The sequence below is a fragment of the Canis lupus genome, chromosome 2 (assembly GCF_048164855.1).
Source record: "Canis lupus baileyi chromosome 2, mCanLup2.hap1, whole genome shotgun sequence".
NCBI classification, from domain to species: domain Eukaryota; kingdom Metazoa; phylum Chordata; class Mammalia; order Carnivora; family Canidae; genus Canis; species Canis lupus.
Window position 1 is genome coordinate 29,528,532 of NC_132839.1, and position 17,198 is coordinate 29,545,729.

Sequence of the window (17,198 nt, forward strand, 5' to 3'; positions counted from 1 at the left end):
AAGAAACACATTTTAAATATAAAGACACATAACGATTAAAAGTAAATGTATGGAGAAAAATACACCATGCTAATACTAATCAAAAGAAAGTAGGAATAGCTAAATTAATTTCAGACAGAGCAGACTTCAAAGCAAAGAAAGTTATTAGGAATAAAGAAAGGACCTATACAATCACAAAGGGGGCAATTCTCTAAGAAGACATTTAATCCTTAACGTGTATGCACCCAACAATAGAACATCAAACTACATGAGACAAAAACTGTTAGAACTGCAAGGAGAAATAGATGAATCCACTTGGTGTGAATCATACTTGGACACTTCTATACCCCTTTATCAGAAATGGACAGATCCACAGGCAGAAAATCAGGAAGGACATAGCAGAACTTAACAACACCATCAGCTGGGATTTCTTTCACAAGGTGGACATACATCAAACCATCGTTGTTTACTTCAAATACATTACAATTTTATTGGCTCAAAATAGCCAATGCCATGTTGAAAGTAAGTGGAAAACTACAGTAATCAAGACAGCATGGCATTGGCAAAATAGATCAATGGAATAGAACAGAGAACCAGAAATAAGCCCACATAAATGTAGTTAAGGATCTTTGACAAAGAAACAAAGGGAATAATACAATGGAGCAAAGGTAATCTTTTCAACAAATGGTGCTAGAACAAACAGACATCCACATCCAAAATAAAAATAAGTAAAATAAAAAATGAATTTAGGCACATACCTTATGCCATTCACAAAATCAGGAAAAAATTTTTTCCTTCTACCTTCACCTATTCCTTCTTCGATGCTTTTCCTTTCTTTTTGTAGATCCATGTTTCTGACCTATGTTGTTTTCCTTCTCTCTAAAGATCTTCTTTTAATATTTCTTGCAAGATAGGTGTACTGGCAACAAATTTTCTTAATTCTTTGTTTGTCTGAGAAAGTCATTTTTCCCTCCTTTACTTTTGAAGGATAATTTTTTAGAGTACAGAATTCTAGTTGAAAAATGAGCCAAAGATCTTACCAGATACTTCATTAGGGAAGATATGCAGATGATAAATATACATATAAAAAGTTGATCTATATCATATGTCACTAGGGATTGGAAATTAAAACACCAATGAGATACCATTACATACCTACCAGAATGGTCAAAATTCCAGAGCACTAACAACCCCTAATGCTGCTGAGGCTACAGAGCATCAGGAACTCATTCACTGCTAGAAGGAATACAAAATGGTACAGCCACTTTGAAAGATAGTTTGGCAGCTTCTTACAAAACATACTCTTACCATACAATCCAGAAATCACTCTTTTTTTCATAGTATTTGCCCGAAGTTGCTGAAAACTTATGTCAACACAAAAACTTAAACTAGGGACCCCCGCCTGGCTCAGCGGTTGAGCATCTGCCTTTGGCCCAGGGTGTGATCCCAGGATCCAGGATCCAGTCCTATATTGAGTTCCCGCAGGGAGCTTGCTTCTCCCTCTGCCTGTGTCTCTGCCTCTCTCTCCGTGTCTCTCATGAATAAATAAATAAAATCTTTCAAAAAAAATTACACCAGATGTTGACAGCAGGTTTATTCATAATTGTAAAAAAGATGTTTTTCAGAGGGTAAATGGATAAATTGAGGTACATCTAGACAATGGAATATTATCAGTGCTAAAAAGAAATAAGCTGTCAAGCCATAAAAAGACTGAAGGAAACTTAAACGCATATTACTAAGTGAAAGACATCAAGCTGTTAGAGCTACATACTCTAAGATTCCAACTATGTCAACTGATAACATTCTGGAAAATGCAAAACTGTGAAGACAAAGAGAAAGCTCAGTGGCAGTTGTGATATGGGGAGGTGAGGATGAATTGGCAACGAACAGGATTTTTAGGGCATTGTAAGTACTCTCTGTGTGATACCATAATGATGAATACATGTCATTATGCGCTGTCCAAACCCAAACAATTTACAACACCAAGAGTGAATTCCAATATAAGCCACAGACTTTGGGTAATTATGGTTTGTCAATGTAGGTTCATCAGTCATAACAAATGTACCATTCTGGTGAAGGATGCTGATAACGGGTAAGGTTCTGTACGTGTGGGGGTAGGTGTTACATATGGGAAATCTCTGTACTTTCCTCTCAATTTTGCTGTGAACCTAAAACTACTCTAGAAAAATAAAATATTTTCCTTAAAAACAGATTTACAATATTCTCAAAGTGGTAAAAGTGAGGGGAAACAAGCAGTCTTCTACCAAGTTGATGTATGTACATATTACTACACATGTTTTAGAAGACAATGTGACAATATTCATCATGATTTTAAATTAATTATTCCACTGTTAGGTATATGGTCTATAGAAATACACGTGTCTAAAAATGTTTGTGGGTGCTCATTTCAGTATTTGTAATAGTGAAAATTTTGAAGAAAAATTTAAATCCATAAAGGATTGGCTAAACAAATACAATAATCCCAACTTTTGGATTTTATTTTATTTTATTTTTTAAATTTATTTATGATAGGCACGCAGTGAGAGAGAGAGAGAGAGGCAGAGACACAGGCAGAGGGAGAAGCAGGCTCCATGCACCGGGAGCCCAACATGGGATTCGATCCCAGGTCTCCAGGATCGAGCCCTGGGCCAAAGGCAGGCGCCAAACCGCTGCGCCACCCAGGGATCCCAACTTTTGGATTTTAATACAAAAGTACTGTAATAAAAAATACCCACAATAAATTGTTAAGTGAAAAAACTAATTGAAAAACAATATTTATTTTACCATTTGTATATGATTATACATGCATACATGTATGTACATGTATATATGCAAATATAAATATGCAGAAATAGTTCTGGAAACATACATACGGTGTGTTAAAAGTGCTACCTCTTGGGGTGCCAGGGCAGCTCAATCAGTTAAGTATTCAGCCCAGGTCATGTTCTCAGGATCCTGGAATTAAGCCTCACCTCTGTCTCTGAATCCACACTTCCACCCTCGGGGGAGAGGGGTGTCTGACTTGTCCTCCCTCTGCCTCTCCCTTCTCATGAGCACATACGCTCACTCTCTCACTCTCTCTCAAATAAATAAATAAAATCTTTTTCTTTTTAAAAAGTACTACCTCTAAGTAGAAGAGTAATAGGGAGCAGGGTGGAGAAAGACTTCCACTATTTAAATATTTTTGTATTACAATATTTTAAAAAATTGAAATGCATTCATATGTAACTGGTTAAGAAAATATGTACATGATTTTTGAATTTTTTATTTAGGATCCTGGAACTTATTATTATTATTTTTTAATTGTTTTTTAGAGAGGGAGGGTAGAGGGGCAGAAGGAGAGAGAATCTTAAGCAGGCTCCATGCCTAGCATGGAGCCTGACATTCGGCTCAATCTCACAACCATGAGATCATGACGTAAGCCGACATCAAGAGTTGGATGCTTTAAGTGACGAGCCCCCCAGCTGCCTGTGTACATGATTTTTTAAAGTTTTGAGCAAATTTTAATTTTTTTTGTTTTTTATTTATTTATGATAGTCACACACACAGAGAGAGAGAGAGAGAGAGGCAGAGACATAGGCAGAGGGAGAAGCAGGCTCCATGCACCGGGAGCCTGACGTGGGATTCGATTCTGGGTCTCCAGGATCGCGCCCCGGGCCAAAGGCAGGCGCTAAACCGCTGCGCCACCCAGGGATCCCCTTTGAGCAAATTTTAATCAATGGAGAAGTGAAGGAAGGGTATCTTAGGAGGAAGGAACAGAATGATAAAAGGGGACAAAAAACCAAAGCTCCAGCCATTACTTCTCTATAGGGTTTCTACTCCATTCTCAAACATTGCCTCATTCTCCCTCTCCCCTCATGCTCCGCCAAAGCCTATAGGTACTTGTAACCCAGAAGCTATACAATAGTGGCATTCAATTGTTTACGAATGTGTCTCCTCCAACAGACCATCAACTACTTGATGATGGGGACCTTATCCTATTTGTTTTTATAACCCTGGGTCCTAGGTCAGTGCCTGGCGAAGAATAAGTGGATTTCCAGGGTTTTGATGAATGATCAAATGAATGAATGGATAAATAGACTGATAGAGGGTCTCCATCCAGGAAAGTTTGGTTGTGAGAGTACAAAATAATTTTGATATAAGGCACTTCTTTTCTTTGCATTGAATGATGATAAATAACACAAGTTTCAATCATTTTGGTGGGAAAAATATTCTGGGTTAATTCCAGCGCAAAGCTATGGTATTCAGTCACAGAAACTCAGAAGGAGCAACAATCTAATGAAGAGTCGAATATAATATTAAACACGAGCACCCTCTGGCACACTTAACATAAAGTATGGGCTTGTGAATTACACACAGCTTTCAGTGGGCTTTTTACTTCATTTATTGCTGCTTCTACCACTCTATTATAGAGAGAACTAGCCTCTAAATTGCACTTACATGTTCTCAAAGCTATTCTGAAATTGTAGTAAAACTGCTTTAATATTAAACATCTGAAATTTTATTTTCTAAAAGTATTTTTTTGCTCACTTAATTAGTTTAACCAGTGGAGCTAATTACCACTTGGTTTTCATTATAATCTTGATAATTATTGTCCTGAAGTTTTCCTCTCAGGCACATGGCTTGTTCCTCTTTCACTATTCATTTCCCAATAACCCTGGAGATAAATTCACCAATGATTTACATCTGGAAGTCCTTGTGTTCTCTTTGACAAATGGTAGCTTAAAATCCCCTAAAACTCAAGGATAGTACTGCAGAAAGACCTTTCGTGGCTGCTATGCTGTTATTCCATGCTTCTCTAAAAGCTGCTGTCGCCATAATAGGTAAGTTTATTTAGGATGCTGTTAGGTGAAAATACACTTAGCATTTGCATGTTAAAACAGAGGGAAATATAAAACAATCCCACCTTTTATAATTATGAAAACCGTGGCATCGGAAGATGAACTTTTAAGGTTTGGTATTGTAGCCAAGATTAAGTCAGCTTCGTTTGGTCGTTGCGGTTTATGGAACCGCTATGAATCCAGGTATGGGCTTTGCTTACCTTTCAGCTTGGCACTTTGTCTGGCAGTGGGAGCACCGGATTCAAACGATAGTTGTGCTCACAAGAGAATTATTTCCGGGGATCCCTGGGTGGCGCAGCGGTTTGGCGCCTGCCTTTGGCCCAGGGCGCGATCCTAGAGATCTGCAATCGAATCCCACATCGGAGTCCTGGTGCATGGAGCCTGCTTCTCCCTCTAACTGTGTCTCTGCCTCTCTCTCTCTCTCTCTGTGACTATCATAAATAAATAAAAAAAAAAGAGACATAATTATTTCCGCTTGAAAACTCGTTCACTCATTTTGTATTTAGATTTTTGAAGGACAAAATGTGGTCAGCTCAAGAGGCAGTTCCAAGGGGGCAGGACTCAACTAGACCATATATGAATACAAATCCTGTTTGAAGATTTTTCTCTGGCTGGTGCTTCGGGGAGAGAGGTGACTGAAAAAGTGTTTTCACTCCAATCTGAGAAGCTAGCTGTTGACAAGAGTGAGCAATTCAAGTCTTCTTTTTTCAGCAAAGTCTATTCCAACTGTGGTAAGTCTCCTCTACTCCTTTGGGGCGTAGCAGTGATGTCCAATACAACTTTCTGCTAACGGGACACACTATATAATTTGCCAGTTATGACGCAAAAGAAAACACAGGGCCCTTTGTTTAAAAAATTTGGGGCGCCTGGGTGGCTCAGTCAGTTAAGCGTCTGCCTTCCACTCAGGCCTTGATCCCAGAGGCCTGGAATCAAGCCCCACATTGGGCTCCCTGCTCAGTGGAAAGTCTGCTTCTCTCTTTGTTTTAGCCCCTCCTCCCCACTTGTGCACATGCTCTCTAGAGCTCTCTCAGATAAATAAGATCTTTACAGAATATTAATAACAGCAAGACAGCAACAATAAACTATTGAGCCGAACACAGACCCTTTTAAGCTTTGAGTCCCCTACGAGTTGCACAGGTTACATGCCCATGAAGCTGGTTGGTCTCACCTGTAATGGTGGAACCATTTTGTATGTACTGTTGATTATGGCAGCCATGAACCACAGGTGGCTTTTGTACACTAATGTAATATAGCTAAAGCAAAAGTGGAACTGAATTTTACTTAATTTTAATTAACTTCAGTTTAACTACCTATAGTGGCTTGAGGCTACCACATTTGACAGTGCAGCACCTAAATATTATAAATTATTTTTGGCAAACTATTTAATCTCACTGTTCAGGTTCTGTCTTCTGTAAAATGAATGTAATAATAGTACCTATCTCCCAAGGTCATTTTGAGAATTCAATAAATTAACTTATCTAAAGCTCTTACAACAGTGCCTGGTATATAATAATTAGCTTTTTAGATTTTTTTATAAGATTTATTTATTTATTCATGATAGAAATAGACATAGAGAGAGTGAGAGAAAGAGAGAGAGAGAGAGAGAGAGAGAGAGGCAGAGACACAGGCAGAGGGAGAAGCAGGCTCCATGCCGGGAGCCCGACATGGGACTTGATCCCAGGACTCCAGGATCATACCCTGGGCCAAAGGCAGGTGCTAAACCGCTGAGCCACCCAGGGATCCCCGATAATTAGCTTTTTAAAATAGATTTTTTAGGGATGCCTGAGTGCCTCAGCGGTTGAGTGTCTGTCTGCCTTAGGCTCAAGTTGTGATTCTGGGTCCTGGGATCAAGTCCCACATAGGGCTCCCTGCATGGAGCCTGCTTCTCCTCTGCCTGTGTCTCTGCCTCTCTATGTGTGTCTCTCATGAATAAATAAATAAAATCTTTTAAAAAATTAATTTTAAAGTAATCTCTATACCCAATGTGGGGCTCGAACCCAAGATCAAAAAAATCAAACAAACAAACAAAAAACAACCCCAATATCAAGAGTTGCACACTCTTCTAACTGAGCCAGCCAGGCGTGCTAGCTTTCTTTTTTTTTTTTATTACAGCACAATTAATATACAGTGTTATATTTGTTGCAGGTGATATAATGATTCAGCAATACTGTATATTACTCAGTGCCCATCAAGATAAATGTACTCTTAATTCCATTCACTTATTTCACCCATCTCTCCATCTACCTCCCCTCTGGTAACCATCAGTTTGATCTTTACAGTTAAGAGTCTGTTTTCTGGTTTGTCTTTTTTTTTTTCCTTTGTTGATTTGCTTTGTTTCTAAAATTCCAAACATGAGTGAAATCATATGGTATTTGCCTTTCTCTGACAAGCTTATTTTAACTTAGCATTATACTTTCTAGATCCAACCCTATTGTTGCAAATGGCAAGATTTCAATTTTTTTATGGCTGAACAATTTTTTAATACAATCTTCCACTGTATATATACTACATCTTCTTTATCCATTCATCTATCAATGGACTCTTAGGTTGCTTCCATGATTTGGCTATTGGAAATAATGCTGCAATAAACATATGAGTGCATATATCCCTTCAAATTAGTGTTTTCATATTCTTGAATAAATGCCCAGGAGCACGATTACTGGATCATAGGATAGTTATTTTTAATTTTTTGAGGAACAGCCATTCTGGGAAACAGAAGCACCAGTTTACATTCCCATCAACAGTGCAAGATAGTTCCTTTTTCTCCACATCCTGACCAACACTTATTGTTTCTTGTGTTTTTCATTACAGCCATTCGATTGGTATGAAGTGATATCTTATTATAGTTTTGATTTGCATTTCCCTGCTGATAAGCGATGTTGAGCATCTTTTCATGTGTCTGTTGGTCCTCTGGATGTCTTCTTTGGGTAAATGTCTGTCATACAGTGTTATGCTCATTTTTAAAATTGGATTATTTGGTTCTTGGGTGTTGAATCCTACCAGTTCTTTACATATTTTGGATACTAAACCTTTATCCAATAGGTCATTTGCAAATATCTTCTTCCATTCAGTAGGTTGTCTTTTAGGTTTTTTTTTTTTTTTTTAAGATTTTATTTATTTATTCATGAGAGACAGAGAGAGAGGCAAAGACACAGGAAGAGGGGGAAGTAGGCTCCATGCAGGGAGCCCGACATGGAACTCGATCCTGGGACCTCAGGATCAGGCCCTGGGCTGAAGGCGGCACTAAACCACTGAGCCACCTGGGCTGCCCTGTCTTTTAGTTTTGTTCATTTTTCCTTTGCTGTGCAGAAGCTTTTTATCTTGATATAGACCCAACAGTTTATTTTTGCTTTTGTTTCTTTTTCTTTTTCTTTTTTTTTGCTTTTGTTTCTCTTGCTTCAGAAGACATATCTGGAAAGATGCTGTTACAGCCAATGTCAGAGAAATTACTGCCTGTGCTTTCTGAGAATTTTTATGGTTTCAGGTCTCACATTTTGGCCTTTTATCCATTTTGAGTTTGTTTTGTGTCTGATGTTTAGAGAGTGGTCTAGTTTCTAAAAATTGCTAGGTTTAAGAATATTTTTATTATCAATATAACCCCCCTTTTTTTTTTCAAGTGTTTGTTCACCTCAAGTAAATCCAGCAAGCATAGTAATCCTATAACCCTTGTCAAAAACTGGTTTGGCCAGGGCGTAAACTGAGGTCTGCTGGGGACTTGGGGAAAGGTTTTGAAGATCTTTGTATTTCAAATAATTTGAACAATATGGAATTGGATAAAGCAAGGAGTAAAAGTGCCTGGAAAGTAACACCACCTCACCTCCTCAAGACACACAATTAATATTTTACCTTCTTGTGTATGTAAGATTGCCAGGTAAAATATAGGCTGACCCGATAAATTTGAATTTCAGATAAACAATGAGTAATCTTTTAGTCTTGAATATCGCATGGGACACACACTAAAAATTATTCATCAATGATCTGAAATTCAATTTTAATCCCGAGTCTGTATTTTTCTTTTTTGGCCGGTCTAGATATATGGCTTTCTAAACCAATGATATTGTCATTTCTCTGAATTCAGCTAGACTGGGCTAATTCATAAGCCACATAAAATCTGAAAGGGAAATTATCATTCCATTCTCCCTTATGTAGTATTGAGCAAAGAACATGGAGCTGGATTTCTAGTGTAAGGCGTTTTATCTCTCTGGACTTCAGGCAGTTTGTTTCTAAAATGGATGTTAGGGGCCCCTGGGTGGCTCAGCAGTTGAGCATCTGCCTTTGGCTCAGGTCCTGATTCTGGCGACCCGGGATCAAGTCCCACGTTGGGCTCCCTGCATGGAGCCTGCTTCTCCCTCTGCCTGTGTCTCTGCCTCTCTCTCCTTCTCTGTGTCTCTCATGAATAAATAAGATAAATAAAATATTTTTAAAAAATAAAATAAAATGGATGTTAGATCAAATTGCCCCAGAGGATTAATATAGGGTAGTAGTTAGCAGCACAGGCAGGAGAATCAGACTCTCTGATTATTAACTACCAGGGGCTTTGGTTTCTTCATCTCTAAGAAAGAGTCATTATAATCCATACATCACAGGCTGCTGTGAAAGTTAAATGAGTTAGCATACTTAAAGTTTTTAGAACAGAGCCTGGAACATCATAAATGCCCCCATAAATGTTAGTTTGCAATATTCCCAGTCTGGCTTCCATTGTTTCTACAATGCTGAACAAACTTCCTAAGACCAGAGACATAAGATGTCAAATCTAGGTAGAGAAAATGCTACCAAGAGGAACACTGAGTGTGAAGCCCAACTAAACTCTTAAGTTACTATTTGCCTGGAAATAAATTTAATTGAGAGTATTATAAAAATTACATTAGGGGACCCCTAAAAAATTATACAATTTTTTTGTATAAAAATTACATTAGGTGGCTCAGTGGTTTAGCGCCTGCCTTTGGCCCAAGGCATAATCCTAGAGACCCAGAATCGAGTTCCACGTTGGGCTCCCAGCATGGAGCCTGCTTCTTCTCCCTCTGCCTGTGTCTCTGCCTCTCTCTCTCTCTCTCTCTCTCTCTTTCAAGAATAAATAAATAAATAAATCTTTAAAAAAATTACTTTAGAAATGTTTAAGACTGGAGAGTCTAAAGTATTGCTACTGAGGGTTGAACTAGCTAGACATTACTGGAAGGCAGCTTTGCCATTGATCTCAACATGAGGATTTTCATCAGAATGTGTTTTCTACCCAGAAAGTGAGCATAATTTATGATCCAGGTTATTACACAGAAGGAGGATTAATCTTCAGTTATGGAAGGAACTACGCAAATAAGTATATATAAGGAATGAACAGTGTTTGTATGGTCTATTTTTCTAGGTAGGAGAGAGAGCTATAAGCCATTGGTTTAACCCTGGAAAAGAACCCAGATGTCAGGATTGAGAAATTATTATGTAATCAGTAATTTGGAGAGGCTGCAGCCTTTTGTTTGGTTTTCAAAAGCTCAGATTCAAAGGCTAAAAATTCAGCCTTTATTTTCCTTTTATGGTAGCTGGTTCATTTTCTGTAGAGGTTCAATTTGTTGCCAGAGAGAATCGTCGCTAATTTGAATAATTACATACTTAACTGTAGGGTAGAACTGAAATTGGGGTTGATTGAGAGGGTTAGAAACAGAGCAAACTCCTTCCTGCCATAAGAATTAGAGATTCTACATAGCAAAACATGGCCGTACAAGCAAGCATTCTCAATGAATTAAATTTGTTTTGTAGGAAATAGGCAAGAAACAAACAAACAAAAAAACAAACACAACCAATTCAACTTCACTCATAATAGGAGGGCAACAAATTAAAACTACACCAAGGTATCACTTTTTATATCTATCAGATAGAATTCTACAAGTCTGACAACACAGCTGTTACAAGGCTATGGGGGAAACAAGACCTTTTATACATGCTGATGGGAGTGTAAACTAGCGCAACACCTGGAGAAAAACTCAGCAAAAATCTGTGAAAATTACAAATTAAAATGCATCTGACCATTGATCCACCAATTCCACTTCTGGGACTTTTTTTTTTTTAAGATTTTTAAAATTTATTTATTCATGAGCAATACCGAGAGAGAGAGAGAGAGAGTTAGGTAGAGAGAGAGAGAGAGAGGCAGAGACACAGGCAGAGGGAGAAGCAGGCTCCATGCAGGGAGCCCGACGTGGGACTCGATCCCGGGTCTCCAGGATCACTTCCTGGGCTGAAGCCAGGCGCTAAACCGCTGAGCCACCCAGGGATCCCTACTTCTGGGATTTTATCTTATGAAAATACCCACACTCAGGGTGCCAAGTGGCTCAGTTGGTTAACCATCGACTCTTGCTTTTGGCTCAGGTCATGATCTCAGGGTTGTGAGTTCCACCCTGGATGTGGAGCCTGCTCAGGATTCTCTCTCTCCTCCTTCTGCCCCATTCCCTGTGTCCCCTCAATCAAAAAAAAAAAAAAAAGGACCCATACTCATATGAAATTATTTATGTACAAAGTTATTTTTTTAATTAAAATGCAATTCACATGCTATAAAAATCAACATTTTAAAAAGTGTATAATTTGGTGATTTTTTTGGTATATATTCACAAGTTTATGCCACCATCACCATTATGTATTTCTAGGACAATGTCATCACTCCTAAAATAACTCTGTGCCCATTAGCAGCCACTAATCTATTTTCTGTCTCTATGGACTTGAAAGCAGTTCTTTGACACTAATCCCTGTGGTCTCTTGACTATGTCAGGCTGTCTATTTACCAACAGGAGCATTTCCCAAAATATCATCGTTATATTTCAAACTTGATTGGTCCACACCTAAGTCGGCTTACTAGGGCCAATTTTCATAATGTTTTTACCTAACCTAACTTTTTTTGTACCACTAAGCTGGATAATAGTAGCTATCTGGTATTTATATATATCAACATCAAACAATAGTATATTTCCAACATATATTAGAGCTTACTATTTTTATTTTTAAAATTTCTTTAATTTTTTTATTTTTAAAAGATTTTTATTTATTTATTTATGAGAGACACACACAGAGAGAGAGGCAGAGACACAGCAGAGGGAGAAGCAGGCTCCATGCAGGGAACCTGATGTGGGACTCGATCCTGGAATGCCGGGACCACGCCCTGAGCCAAAGGCGAATGCTCAACCACTGAGCCACCCAAGCATCCCAAAACTTGCCATTTTTAAATATCTAGAAGAGGCGTCCTCTCAATCTGAGCCCACAACTGCAGAAAGATGCTCATGAAAGAGTGAGGTTGGGGAAACTGTCTATGAAACCAAATTAACCCTTATGACTAATAGGGAACAAGTTTTGTAGAAATATTCTTCATTATATAATTATGTATTTGTTCATGTTTGCAATTTTTTATATTAAAAAACTAAAAAAGATCATTATAAATGTCTGGCAACTTATTTGAAATTCACCATACAGAAAGTGGTAGTTATGGAATTCTTTATAGACAAATTGGAATTTTAGTGAAATTTTAAAGGAAGGAGATTAGAGAAGCCACACAAGAGAGTGTTGGGGGTTGGGAGGTAGCTGGCTGACTCAGTTGATGAAACATACAACTCTTGATCTTGGGATCATCAGTTCAGGCCCCACATTGCATGTAAAACTTAATTAAAAAGAGAGAGTGTGTCAGGCAAGAGGAATCAAATTTAATTTCATAAGATACTGAGCATGATGTACTATGTCTAAGAGTTAGGAGTAAATTCACCTAGCTTCAAGGAGATGGAAGGTTTTTTTTTTAAGATTTTATTTATTTATTCATAAGAGACACACAGAGAGAGGCAGAGACACAGGCAGAGGGAGAAGCAGGCTCCCTGTGGGGAGCTTGATGTGGGACTCGATCCCAGGACTGGGGGATCATGCCCTGAGCCAAAAGCAGAATTCAACTGCTGAGCCACCCAGGTGCCCCTGGAAGTTTACTTCTTGATCATGTAAAAGAAGTCTGAGACTGGGCAGACCAGAACTGGCTGATATCTCCATGATGTACTTAGAGAACATTAGGATATGCTCTTCCAAATCCATCTTTGACATGCATCCTCGAGATCATCTGATAGGTCAAGATAGCTGCTAAAGCTCCAGGCATTATACCTATATTTCATGAAGCAAGAGTGGAGTAGGGAGGAAGAAATTCTATGAAGTATTCTATTTGCATATTACCTATTGTATATTTTATATGCTTTCTAGTCACATGCTCATCCTTAGCTGCAAAGGAAGCTCAAAAGCAGCTGAACAACATGTTCAGCTAAAATTCAGGTTTCTTTTGCAAAAAGGAAGAGAAAGAGAATAGATATTTGGTAGGCAAAACAGCCCTTGTCACATCATGCTTTGTAGAGAGTGTATCATAACAGGTAAGAGTGCTGCATGGTGTAACAGAAACCAGACTTTGAATCCAGGACCTGCAACTCAATTAGTTATGTGACCTTGAAAAAGTAGTAACTAAAACTCCCTAAGCATCGAATTTCTTGTCTGTAAATAAAATGCAGTTTGTTAATAAAAGAAGGCCATGTGTATAAATTACCTGGCACGAAAGAGGTACTCAATAAATCACTGTTATTTTACCTGTGATTTGTGATTTGTTAGAAATTTAGTGATTTTAAAAAAGACTTTCCCTGTCCCTAAGAAGTTAGCAAGACTGTCGTAATGGAGAAAGAAAAATATACCACGGATAAAAGCTGATAAGATTATAAGTTGTTTTTTTCCCTCCAGTTTCATTAATATACAAATAATACAATGGTCAGCTATATTATCTTCAAATACGAAATAAAATAGAACTTTATTGCAGTATTTACTGTCTCTGCAACACCCTTAATACATAGTCTACAGAATTTAACAGGTATTAAATCAAACTCCATTCCCTCTCAATCCACTTGCCCAAATAAAGTAGAAATAGACATATTCCCCATGGAGTTAAGAGTGAGATTTCCAAGATTTGGTCTTTTGAGAAACCATAAAACAAATCCTGAGAGACCACAACATTCTAGATTAAAATAAATGTGGAAAGGAAGGTATTTCTAATTTATTTATTTTTTTGATGGAAGTGAGGGCAAATAGTGGAGTTGCCAATAATGTGAATTCAACTTTTTCTATTAGGAAGTTTAAAAGGAAGGAGAAACTGAGATGTGTGAGAAATTCAGGTTGTAATGAGTTTCACTCTTGTCTCAACTCAATGAGCTTACTAGTCAAACTACTGCTTTTTCCAACATATTTTCAACTCTACTGCTCTCCTTTATAGATTTGCTTCATGTGAATTTATTTCTGAAAATGAAAGAGGACAGAATAAAAAGTGAATGTGAAAGCAATGACAAAACTTTTGTGTTTTCATTGGATTTAACTCATCATAAGCCAGATTTAATTTTCTCTTTTGGGATTGTGATGACTATCATAGTTATTTTTATTAAGGTGAGAATTAATCTTAGATTCTCCAAAACAGAGTAGACTCCAACATTACATAGTCTGTTTTTCCAATGCTTGAAATCATCTCTGTGTGATTCCTCCCTGTCCTCTTCCCATCCCCCATTCCCCAACCCATGACCACATACTTCAAATGCCATGGCACTTACTCTCTGTCAAGACAAACCATTCCATGCTCTGACATTAGAACACTCTGCATTTGTCTGCTCACTTCCACTCTCAAATTCCCAATCGCTTGTCCTGATTCTCCCTACTATAGCTCTGCAGAGAAAGCTTAATCCTTCTCCTACCTGAAAGTCTTTAAAATATTTAAAGACATGCAGTTACTATGTATCCAATGTCTTATTTCCTCCAAGCTAAACATATGGACCTAGTTCCTTTAACTGTTCCCCTAAGCTCTTCTTTTGGACCCTTTGCTTTGCCAATGGCTCTTCCAAGGGAACTCTTATTTGTCCATGTACATAGATTTGTTAGAGCCCTCTGCTCCATGTATACCTACTTCTTATCACACATAAAATGGGTCCCAAGCTTAGGGATTTGAGGTAGATCTGGAGATGTGCCACCCAGATATCCCTTCAAGGAACGATTTGTTGCCCCAGTAGCTGGCAGTATGGTCTGCAAACAGTCTTGAGCAGTCAACTCTTTGAGAGATTGCCTCAGAGGTAGGAAGCTACCATGCCTAAGTTCATGTCCTTCCTCAGGAGACTGACATCCAATGACTGATCAAGGTAAGGGTATAGGTACTAGGCCACTTCAGCTCAAAGTAGAACAACTTTTACAGGCCATTTTTCTTCCAAAACTCGTGGTATTAGCAGTGTTTGTCATTGGTCCTACAATGTAACATGACTTCTCCCTCTGCCTAATAATGCTTCCATCCTTTTCCTTCCATAGTGGCTGATCACAAAGGCACTTCCTAATAAATGTTCTGAACATGAAACTCCATTTCTGCTAAAAAGAAAAAGAAAAAATAAAAAACTCAACCTGCAAAAGGACCCCCAAGTGCTTCTTCCTCACTTAGAATAAAGCATGTAATCTTAATCTTGGTCTTGATATTATACAGCAGTGGCGGAGAGTTGGGGAGTGATCATATCCTAGATGTGCTTTATAAGTAAAACCTATAAGATTTGCTAATGGATTGTATATGAAACAAAAAAGAGGAGACAAAAATGAGTTTTTTGGCTTGAGCAAAGAATATTGCCATTTATTGACATAAGAAGGCTATAGGAAAAGTAGGTTGAGGTGATTGGTAAAAAAAGATTTTATTTTGTACACTTTTGAGATGCCTATTAGAAATTTAAATGGAGATGTCAAGTAGGCAGTTAGATATCCAAAGGTGGATTTTGGAAGAAAGGTCAGAGCTAGAGATATAAATTTGAAAATTGTCAGTACATAGATGTCATTTAAAACCATGAGACAGAATGAGACTATTTAGTGATGGACTGCAAAAATAAGAGGGCTGATCCCTGAGACACTTAAGCATTCATATGTTGGGGGTATGGGAGGAAGTAGCAAGGGTGCCTCAGTGGCTAAGCTGGTTAAGCAACCAGTTCTTGATCTCAGCTCAGGTCTTGATCTCATGGTCGTGAGTTTAAGCTTCAAGTTGGGCTCTGCACTGAGCACAGAGCCCGTTTAAAAAAAAAAAAAAAAGAGGGAAAGAGAGAGAGAGAGGGAGAGAGTGAGGGAGGAAGGAGCAAAGGAGACTAAGTAGGTAAGTATATTGGGTGAAAAACCAAGAGAGGATAGTGGGCTGAACGTTATGTGAAGAAAGTGTCAAAGAGAAGAGAATGATAAGCTCTCAAAGTTAATCAGAAGGCTTATAGGTGTGACAAAAGGTGGTGTTGTCCTCTCAAATGAAAAAGGACAAAGGGGAAAGGGTCACAAGGGTCACACAGTCCCTGAAATGTTCTTGGGACCAGTCAATCAGGCAATGCCAAGATCCTGGGTAAACAAAGTGATTTAATTTTTTTTTTTTTTTTTTTTTTTTTAGATTTTGTGTATTTACTCATGAGAGACATAGAGAGAGGCAGAAAGAGGCACAGGGAGGAGAAGCAAGCTCCGTGCAAGAAGCCCGATGCAGGGCTCGATCCTGGGACTCTGGGATCACGCCCTGAGCCAAAGGCAGACACTCAACCACCGAGCCACCCAGGTGTCCCAAACAAAGTGATTTAAAAAAGAGGTGGTAGGCTCTGGAGCCTGCAAAGGGAGGCACAATCAGAGGAAGACCAGAGTGAGGCTGTTCTTGCCCAAATCTAAGAGAAAGAACCACATCTTGTAAGGATTAAGTGGGTTGATGCATGTAAAGAACTTAGAATAGTGCCTGGCACAGGATAATCACTCAGTCAATATTTATTGGTTGCTATTATTATTTATATTTCCTGGAGTCAGCATAGTAACAGTTGTATAGCTGAAAATCAACACATTTTAAATTGAATTTTAACACATTTTAAAATGAATATAGATTTATTATTTTCTCTGCTCTTTTACATGCTCAATTGAATAAGATTGAAATTTAAGATTTTGACTAGAAAAAAGAGTTATGCTATGTTTAAAAATCACTGTTGCAGTGTTTATGTGTGTGTGTGTGTGTGAATCTGATGATCAACATTTTTTTTTTTATGATCAACATTTTGATTCATTGATGGCTCTTCTAAGGAATCATAGAATTTTTGATGGCCATTGACCCAAACTGCCTAATAGGTTTACTGGAGCCTCACCAAATTAATTAGCCTGTGGATTGGGAATTAGGAACTAATGTTAATCATCCCAAGAGCAAATAAAGAAGAGGGAAATGCAACAAAGGCATCGTAGTTACACAATAAGAAGATAGACTTTAGTCTCTCTGTATATCCCTATCCTCAGCCTTGCCAAGAGAGCATTTTGAACTCCTTTGGTACAAAATACTGCTTGTCAGTCACACTTGTCTAATGTCTTAGCAACACAAAA

At 38.2% G+C, this 17,198-nt stretch overlaps 1 long non-coding RNA gene across 4 annotated transcripts in view; it reads left to right on the top strand.

The window, feature by feature from the left end:
- Nucleotides 1–15,293, top strand: part of LOC140614787 (uncharacterized) — a 43,259-nt gene extending 27,966 nt beyond the window's left edge. For all 4 annotated transcript variants that reach the window (XR_012015565.1, XR_012015568.1, XR_012015564.1 and 1 more), the window contains 2 exons: nt 5,327–5,551; nt 15,147–15,293. This is a non-coding gene — a long non-coding RNA (uncharacterized lncRNA). The remainder of the gene's footprint in view (nt 1–5,326; nt 5,552–15,146) is intronic.
- Nucleotides 15,294–17,198: the final 1,905 nt, after the last annotated feature.